Genomic DNA, 9,347 nt, shown 5'->3' on the forward strand with positions numbered 1-9,347 from the left:
CCTCCCCCACTGCTCCCCCTTCCTCTTCTAAGTTTCTGTTTCCCCATACAGACAGCCCTCCGAATTGCCGAATCTTTTCTGAATCGATTCGGAAAGCCACAAGCAGCTAGTGATTTGATTCAGGCATGCAGATTTGGCCTCCGAATCGTCTGAATGTTTTCCGAATCTGAATTGTGGTCCGAAGCTTTGCACAGTCCTACTATTTAAGTGCTGTTTTTTGAATTTAAACACAATTTATGTCTGTCTCCATTTGTGTAGCTACATTTGACCTATGCTTCTAAGCATGCCTAGAAGGTCGCACTCTGATCAGGTAGGTCTGTGGTGGAGTAGACAGACACGAGCACATGTGTAAGGCTCTGTAACTCTCTGAAAATCTAGTCGGAGCATAATCACAGATAGTGACTATTTAATACTGAAGGAGGAAAGTGCTCCCTCTCCTGAGTTGGTAGCACAGTAGTCTAGTGGTTAAAGCACTTGCATAGGGAGTGGGGGAGACAGGCTCTCAGCCCCTCTCACCCTGACAGAATTTGAATCTGCATCTCCCACTTTCTAACAGTGTGCTAGTCACCAGGTCACGGAGTACATGCTACCCATGAGGCCCTCCCTTTCCCTTCTAGTAACTGGCCCTGGGGGCAGCTAAATGTGTAAGATATGTCGGGGTCAGGAGGAGATGAGGGAGGGCAGCTCAGTAAGACCGATGTGACTTTAGAAGAGTTCTGGTCCCAACTCTCTGGCTTTTTTGCTGCTTGCATTTGATATTCATTGAATAAAAGGATAGATAGCAGTAGGATAGGCTCTTCCCCATTGGAGCAGGGGTGGTGTTGGGAGCTAGGGACTTATTTCATGTAAGGGCGATATAGCATTTTTCCCTTAGTGACTGAATGCACTGAAGTTATAAAAAGGGAAGAGTACTAGAAAAAAGACTCACACCTGAGCAATGTTAATCACATCACTTAATGCATAACTGGAAGTTGCTCAGGTGTCATGGTGATGGTGACAGCATAAGAATCTCTGTAAGATAGGATGAAGTACCGCATGTTGCTGAAGTCAAGGAAGCCACAGAGATTTACAGTAGCTAAGCATCTGGGCCATTAGTACTAATGCAGCTTTTTCTTATAATGATGTCATGTATAATTTGTATTAATAAGCAGGATGTATTTTAAAACCACCTGTGGAAGATTGCTTGATGAACTATGAATCTGGCTAGCTGTAACTGCCAGGTATTACCTTAGAGGGAAGGATTTCTTAACGTGCTATCTTTTATTGGACCAACTATATAGTTGGAATAAATTTAGACAAGCTTTCAGGATGAAGAATGTCTTCCATTTGAAAGCTTGTCTAACTTTATGCCAACTACACAGTTGGTCCAATAAAAGAGATCACCCTAAACATTTTTTGCTTCTTGCATAATTTGTGACTATCACAGCTACAACATCACTCTTACACTGCTATATATTACCTAATATTTATGTTGTATCTGCAACATACTGTCTGATACCTTAGTGGAAAATAACTCATCTCAACACTGTGACCACAAAAGATAGAAGGAAATTTATTAAATGTATGCATGGAAAGATTGTGGTGAGTGAGATCAGTCATGTCTCTAGAGGAAAGAAAAAATCCTCTCATCCTATATGCAACAGCAATCTTTCATGCATTTTGTTTACATCAAGTAAAATAAACATTTATTTCTTAATTAACGTCATCTATCAGATATGTCCAACAATTATTCTGTCTCTGTGCCATTCATTCTAATGATTAGTTAATAATAAAAGCCATGCTGTTTTGCAGTTTTCAAAGCCAAAACATACATTTGAGAGCTAATCTCTTTATCTATCCAGCTTCAAATCATGTCCAGATTTACTTTGGGACAGAGCACTTGGGCACAAATGGACCTAACTGAAGCTGGAAATTTTTGTGAAGGTTTTTATTATTATAATTTTTAATTGCTGTTTAAAAAAATAAAGTACTTCAAAAGCTGAGGTAAGAAGGCTGCAGTAGGGCTGTGCGAAGCTTGGGTTCCTGATTCAATTTGGTGGAGATTTGGCCTGATTTGGTGAAATCTCTGAATCCAGATTGAATCAGAGGACCCTGGAATCTCTCTGAATTGAATCAGAACCCTCCAAATAGATTCAGAGAGGTTCGGAAAGATTCAGCAATTTGGACATAGATGCAGCTTTAACTGTTTTTTCTACACACCTCTAGGTAGCAGGTGGCTCATAATTTCATAGTTTCATAGTAGCTAGGGTTAGGAGGGACCTGATCAGATCATCTAGCCTGATCCCCTGCCACAGACAGGAATGAATGCTGGGTTCACAAGACCCCAGACAGGTGATCATGTAACCTCTTTTTGAATTTGCCCAAGGTAGGGGTGAGGACCACTTCCCTTGGAAGTTGGTTCCAGATTTGGGCCACCCTAACTGTAAAATATTGCCTCCTGATCTCTAACCTAAACCTGTTCTCCATCAGCTTATTACCATTGTTCCTCATCACCCCAGGTGGTGCTGGGGAGAAAAGGGCTCTATCCATTTGTTGTTGATCTCCCCTGATGAGTTTGTGGGCAGCCACCGGGTCCCCCCTCAGCCTCCTCTTGCTGAGGCTGAACAGGTTCAGGTCCCTTAGTCTCTCCTTATAGGGCCTGTCCTGCTGCTCTCTCACCAAGTGGGTGGCCCTCCTCTGAACTGTCTCCAGGCAGGCCACTTCATTTTTAAAGTGCAGCATCTAGTACTGGTCGCAGTACTCCAACTGCGGCCTGACCAATGTCGCATAGAGGGGGAGTATCACCTCTCTGGACTGGCTTGAGATGCAGCTCTGGATGCGTGACAAGGTATGGCTGGGCTTGCTGGCTGTAGTCTGGCATTGGCAGCTTATGTTCATTTTGGAGTCAATAATAACTCCAAAATCCCTTTCGACCTCTGTGCTTTCAAGAGACACCCCAGCCTGTATGTATGCTGTGATTTCCTTCTCCCAAGGTGCAGCACCCTGCATTTATCTACGTTGAACCCCATCCTATTCTCATCTGCCCACTTTTGTAGCCTGTCTAAATCAATTGGCAGCCTCTCTCTCCCTACAAGTGTGTCCACCTCGACCCACATCTTAGTGTCATCAGCAAACTTGGACAACGTGCTTTCAGCCCCCTCGTCCAAGTCACTGATGAAGATGTTAAACAGGGCGGGCTTGGGGTACCCCACTGCTCACATCTTGCCAAGTTGAATATGACCCATCCACCACTACTTTCTGGGTGTGCCCCATCAGCCAATTTTTTACCCATCCAATTGTGTAGGCATCAATGCCACAGTTACCTAATTTATTGATGAGGATGGGGTGAGAGACAGTGCTGAAGGCCTTCTTAAAGTCTAGAAAGATTACATCCATGGTGACACCATCATCTAAGGATTTAGTTACTTGGTCATAAAAGGCAATCAGGTTGGTCAGGCAAGACCTGCCTTTGATGAACCCATGCTAATTGCCCCTGAGCATGATCTCCCCTGCTGGCCCCCCACAGATGTGCTCCTTGATGATTCTCTCCAAGCTCTTCTCAAGCACTGAGGTGAGGCTTATGGCCCTATAGTTACTTGGGTCCTCCTTCCTCCCTTTCTTAAAAATGGGGAGCACATTGGCTAGTTTCCAATTTTCCGGCACCTGGCCAGAAGACCACAAATGCTCATACAGCTGGGCCAAGGGCTCTGTGATTACCCCTGTCAGCTCCCTCAACACCCTTGGGTGGAGGGCATCTGGACCTGCAGATTCAAAAATGTCCAGTCCTTCCAGAAGATCCCTAACTACATCTGCACTGATTGAAGGCCTGACAGAGTTATTCCCAAGAATATGCTCGTGAATGCTGTGATGCTGGGGCACATGAAGCATCCCACAGGAGCATGGGGGACTCTGCAGCATGCTCAGCAGCAGACCCAGAAGTGGACCAGAAGCACTTTCAGCCCACTTCCGGGTCCACTGGGGAGAGCACAGGAGGGCCCCCCCACACCCTCCCAGCTCAGTGACTGGTGCCTCCTGGATCTGGGGGGACACCTGGGGTCCACCTGTGGCCAACTGCCGAGCCAGGGGGCACATGGGCCCCCCCCCAGCGTGCTCCCTGGCAAACCCACAAGTGGACCGGAAGTAGTTGTGGTCCATTTCTGGGTTCGCCACCGAGCACATGGAGGGCCCCCCCCGTGCTCCTGTGGGACACTCCATCTCCCCCAGCAGTGCAATGTTCATGAGCCCCATTGGTACCTTGAGGTATGTATAAAAAATATTTAAAGTGTGTCTATGTCCGAATCGCTGATTCTCCAAATAAGCATTGAATCTTCAGATTCGGCCAAGCCAAATCAGGAACAGTGATCTGAATCAATGGATCGAATCACTGTCCCTGATTCAGGCTGAATCCAAATCCAAATTCCGTAGGGCCAACTTCGTATACCCCTAGGCTGCAGAAGACTCTTCTTTTGCCTAGTGATTTAAACTAATTCTATGAGAAACGAAAGCTTGCTTAATAATTGTTTTCCAACTATTTAAGTTGGTCTAATAAAAGATATCAGATTCACGCAAAGAACCTTGTCTGCCTATGAGAAAATGATGCACTGGTAAAAGACTGTACATACCCCAACTCTCTATTGCATCTCTACAACACTAGTCGAGAAGGTTCTTACCACCTTGTTTAACCATCTTGTGTATTCCTAGCACTATAATATTATTTGCCCTGCTCTTAATCATGGAGTCAAAATCACGGTTGCTGTTCTGATTTTCAAGGACAGCCTTGGTAACTGTTCTTAGCTACCTGATCTTGATTCTCTCTGAGTGGCTGCAGCTTGTCCACTGGAATGATATTGCTGTTATCTATTATGTATAGGTTTGTGACCATAGTAGACAGAACCTTCAAAGGACTATGGGATCACAACCAGGAGAAATAAGAACAGCTACTAACTTTGCCTTATCAAAGCCAAGTGTCAAACCCATCATCTTGCCAATGCTTTCTTTCTCATGAAAGCCTTTCTCGCCATTATTTTAAACTCTTGAAGATCCTACAAGCCTTCCTTTTAGTGACAGAGCAGGAAGAGAGGAGGAAGCAGAGGAAGCACTCTCATTTTCTAATTCAGGATCCATATCAACACCTGGAGGAACTGACTGGTAGACAAACAGGCTATAATTCAAAATAGCTGTTTTATACCAGCTAAAAATGTGGGCCCACAAGCCTTGAGGCTGTCCTTCCTCAATCTATATTGTTGCGTGTCTGCCCAACAGATCTGTGTTGTTAGAATCATAGGTAATATGTCTTGCATTTTTATTTATAGGCTTTTCTGTGTAGTGATGTATCAGCACCACCCAAATACAAACATATTTATCCTCATAACACTCGTGAGATAGATTGGAATAATTATTGCCATTTTGCAGGTGGCTCAGAGAGGTTCTTTGATGTGCCACATGGTCATGGGAGTCTGGTAAGGCTGGGAACAAAACTCAGACCTCCTGAGGTCAACCAGTGCTTTAGTCCCAAGATTGCCTTCACAGTGAGCTGCTATTTTAACCGTGAGTTATTTGACGACCATGCTACTTGCAGTGGCCCTTTATCAATTCTCACAGACAGAGCATGAGCTGGACAGGCTGATGCACAGAGGGACGGCATTGGGCACTAGCAACATAGTGAAACTGTTTTTTGTAGTTAAGTAGATGGCACTCATGTACCTCTATACTGACAATGCCTTGGGTGTTCTTGTGTTAGTTGGTGGTGACCCTGGATTCGAGAAAGATCTCATGGGACTTTCCTATGGCAGGGTAGGTAACATCCTTTGTATCAAGTTCTAACCGACCTAAATCCAACACCACTCTGGATTCTGCCCAAGAAGCTGTTCTTCCAGCTGCTCGGTCTCAGTTGTCTTGGCAGGTCTTAATGTTCCCCTTTTGGTGACCACCCTGAGTCTCCCACCCCATCTAGTCAGGAATCATCTGTTAATTATGGCCTACTGCGTGCCAGGAAGACCACAGTCACAACCTCAGTGCCTCTTTCTAACCCATTCTTTCGACCCACAAGTTGAGAACCCCTGCCATTGCACAATTGTTACTTGTGCTGGGAAATCACACCCTGGGTTCAACTCCAGAGCAGGCTGCATTTCAGTGGTAGAAAAGAGGTCCTATATATGTATGGTCTGTAATTCTTCACTCAGCAGGAAGGATAACTGATGTGTTTCTGCCCACTATCACAAACTGTCAATAAAAGGTACTTTGAGACCTATTAGGAAGGCTCTGTGGCAGCCTGTTTGTTCTGTAAGATCTAGTTATTACATCTCTTTGTATTCCAGTGTTGTCAGAGCAGCCAAATACTGGTACACAATCTGTCAAAGCCAAGCAGTCTCAAAACTGAAGGAAACATTGCCCTTAATGTGGAACCAGATCGTGACCTACTTAGTGGCTCCTGAGCTTGCTCTGGAAGCATTAAAGAAGGCTTAAGCAGGTTCTAAAATAACACCTGAATAAAACAAGATTGGAGGTGCTTTGGCAGCAGCACAAGCACACAACTTTAGGAGCAGCGATAGGCAGTGCTCAGCAGTGGGGAAGTGAAGAAAGAAGCATCTCTGCCAGCTTCTTCAGCCCACTGTCCTATACCGTCAGTCTGAAGTCTGGGGCTGCTTTTCTACTTGTGGGAGTTTGCTTGAGGCAAGATTGCCAATCCCTTTATATTGTGCTGGGTCTGATGCCGTTTTACCAGCTGTCGACTAACCATTTGTCGTCTGAGGCCAGACCCTCAGTTGGCACCTCTGAGTTAAGGCCAGCCAAAAATTCAGCTCCTGCTGTCCAGCGATGGCATCCTGCTGAGCGCACTACATTGTCCTTTATACCAATCAGATCCCAGACCCAGGACAAGCTCACAGTTGTCTGCACTCCTACTCAGTGCTAAAACGAATGCAGTTACAAAGAGGCACATCCACACTTCTTTAGCATTTGTGTCCAAAATCATGCAATATAGTCCAGCTGTCAGGGGTTTCATGCCCTGATAACGTTTATGGTTACAAGTCTCTTGTGGCCAAGAACTTCTCCTTTTTGAAATGAAAGCATGGAACAGGCACCAGTGAAAAGGAGAATGAGAAGGTTAGGTAGATCTGGAAACACCTTCCAAAGCACAAAAAGATGGTCTGCATAAGCTGGCTTTTCTGGACACAAACAATTGGTTTTATATACTTTTGAGGTGATGGAGAGGTGTATATCTCCCACTGTCATTCATAAGGCATTTTTCCCCCCCTAAATTGGCAGTATAAGCTTTGATTTTACCCATGACCTTGCTGCCAGAGGAAATGAATAATACATTATGGAGACTAAAAAGAAATGCCATATGGGGTCCATTTTGCCCAGTATCCTGCCTTTTACAGTGGCAAAGTGTGGAGTATTTATATGGGGCATATCCAGAATGATCAATCCTCTGACTCTCCCCATGTAGCATCCAGAGGCCTGGACGTACAAATTTGAGCTTGCACCCCTAAATATCATGTCTAATACCTATTAAAAGACCTATCCTCCATGAGTTCAGTTCCTTTTTGAACCTGCTTTGTAATGTAATGTCTAATGTAATATCTGTCCCTGTGGGTCTTCGGCCTGGGGTGCTTTATACATAAGGGGAAAATGCAAGTTCCCAGGTAGATGTGGCCATAGGGGACCGGCTATTTTTCAGACTGAATAGGGCCCCTAGAAGTGTTGTGGTGAGATTTAACAGCAGTGAAAAAATGCAGAAAAATAATTCACATGAGGATACAAATAGATATCAATGCCTCTTATTTAAAATTTGTCACACGTCTTAGATTTTTCAAGGATTAATTAAAATATATTTTTGTTTTTGGCTTTTTGTTTTAATGGGGGTTGTCATGGCAACAACACAGCTGTTTAGAAAGAAATGGGAAGGAGACTGCACTTTCATTGGGGCAATCTATCCTTTCCACAATGGATAATTATAAACCCATGCATAAACCCCTCTAATCCAAATCCTTATTTAAGCCTATGGAGATAAAAGTGCTCAGTACAATTTATCAAAAGGCCTCTTTCCTCCTGAATTACCCAATCTCTGTTTCTTTTCTCTGCGCTGACATGATAATTTTCTCTATATCGGTGCAAATTAAATTCTAATGAGAAAACCCTGCATTTAAATGTGATGAAGAGCTTTTCTTCTCTGAGATGTGTAGGGACATCAGACCCATTGTGCAGGGTGAAGAATGGATTCATTATGGATCAAGGTGTAGTACAGTAGTTAATGTTTTCCTGGCCTCTGGTTGTGACTCTGCTTCCCTCTGCTGTAGGCCCTTCAGAGTCTGTGAGTATCCTCCTCTGGTGAACACAGTACTATGCAGAGATGCCCCAAGCTTGCTTTGCATGTGCAAGCTTCAGAACCAGAAGTAGAATATACATCAGCAGAGCACAATGCCTGGGTTAATAAACCTTTCCTCTCAACAGATTTAATTAGCCAAAGCCCAGTGTCATCCTAATGCAAAGATGATGTTTCTGGGTTTAGAGCTAATGCATTCATAGCAAGCTTGGGATATCTCTGTACAGCACTGCATCATGCTTCGTAGACACACTCGGCATTCCTAGCATTGCTGGCCTTCATGCTTAATTCACCAAAAGCATATCAAATGTTAGGAGTTAAACAGAGGCATGTAAGATTAATAATTTGGGGGATCTCCACTTTATGAAAGCAGGGTGAGTGGTTCACCAGGCAGTGCATTTGTCTTTGAGTTAATAAAGCACATAATAGCAATCCCATGTACTGGTGCCAGCTGGGAACTGACTGGCTAGGCAGCACCTCTGCAAACAAGGACCTGGGCATTACAGTGGACAATAAGCTTAATATGAGCTAACAGGGTACACTTGTTGCCAAGATGGATAACAGCACACTGAGCTGCACTGGTATGAGTGTTGCCAGCAGATCAAAGGAAGTGATCATTTTCTTCTGCACTGGTAAGGCCACATCTGGAATACTTTGTCCAGTTTTGGGCCTCCCACTACAGAAAGGATGTGGAGAAATTGGAGAGAGTCCAGTGGAGGGCAACAAAAATCATTGGGGATTTGACTTGTGAGAAGGGACTGAGGGAACTAGGCTTATGTAGTCCAGAGAAGAGAATCCTGAGAGGGCATTTACTAGCAGGGGTGGTTACAGAGAGGATGGAGCTGGACTGTTCTCACTGGTGACAGATGACAGAACAAGGAGCAATGGTCTTAAGTTGCAGAAAGGAGAGTTTAGATTAGATATTAGGAAAACCTTTCTCACTAGGAGGATCATAAAACACTGGGACAGGTTACCCAGAGAAGTTGTGGGGTCTTCATTCATGGAGCTCTTTAAGACTTGGCTAGACAAAGCCTTGGGTGGG

Source organism: Crocodylus porosus, unplaced genomic scaffold (genome assembly GCF_001723895.1).
Source record: "Crocodylus porosus isolate Cpor-Errol unplaced genomic scaffold, CroPor_comp1, whole genome shotgun sequence".
Classification (NCBI taxonomy): Eukaryota; Metazoa; Chordata; order Crocodylia; family Crocodylidae; genus Crocodylus; species Crocodylus porosus.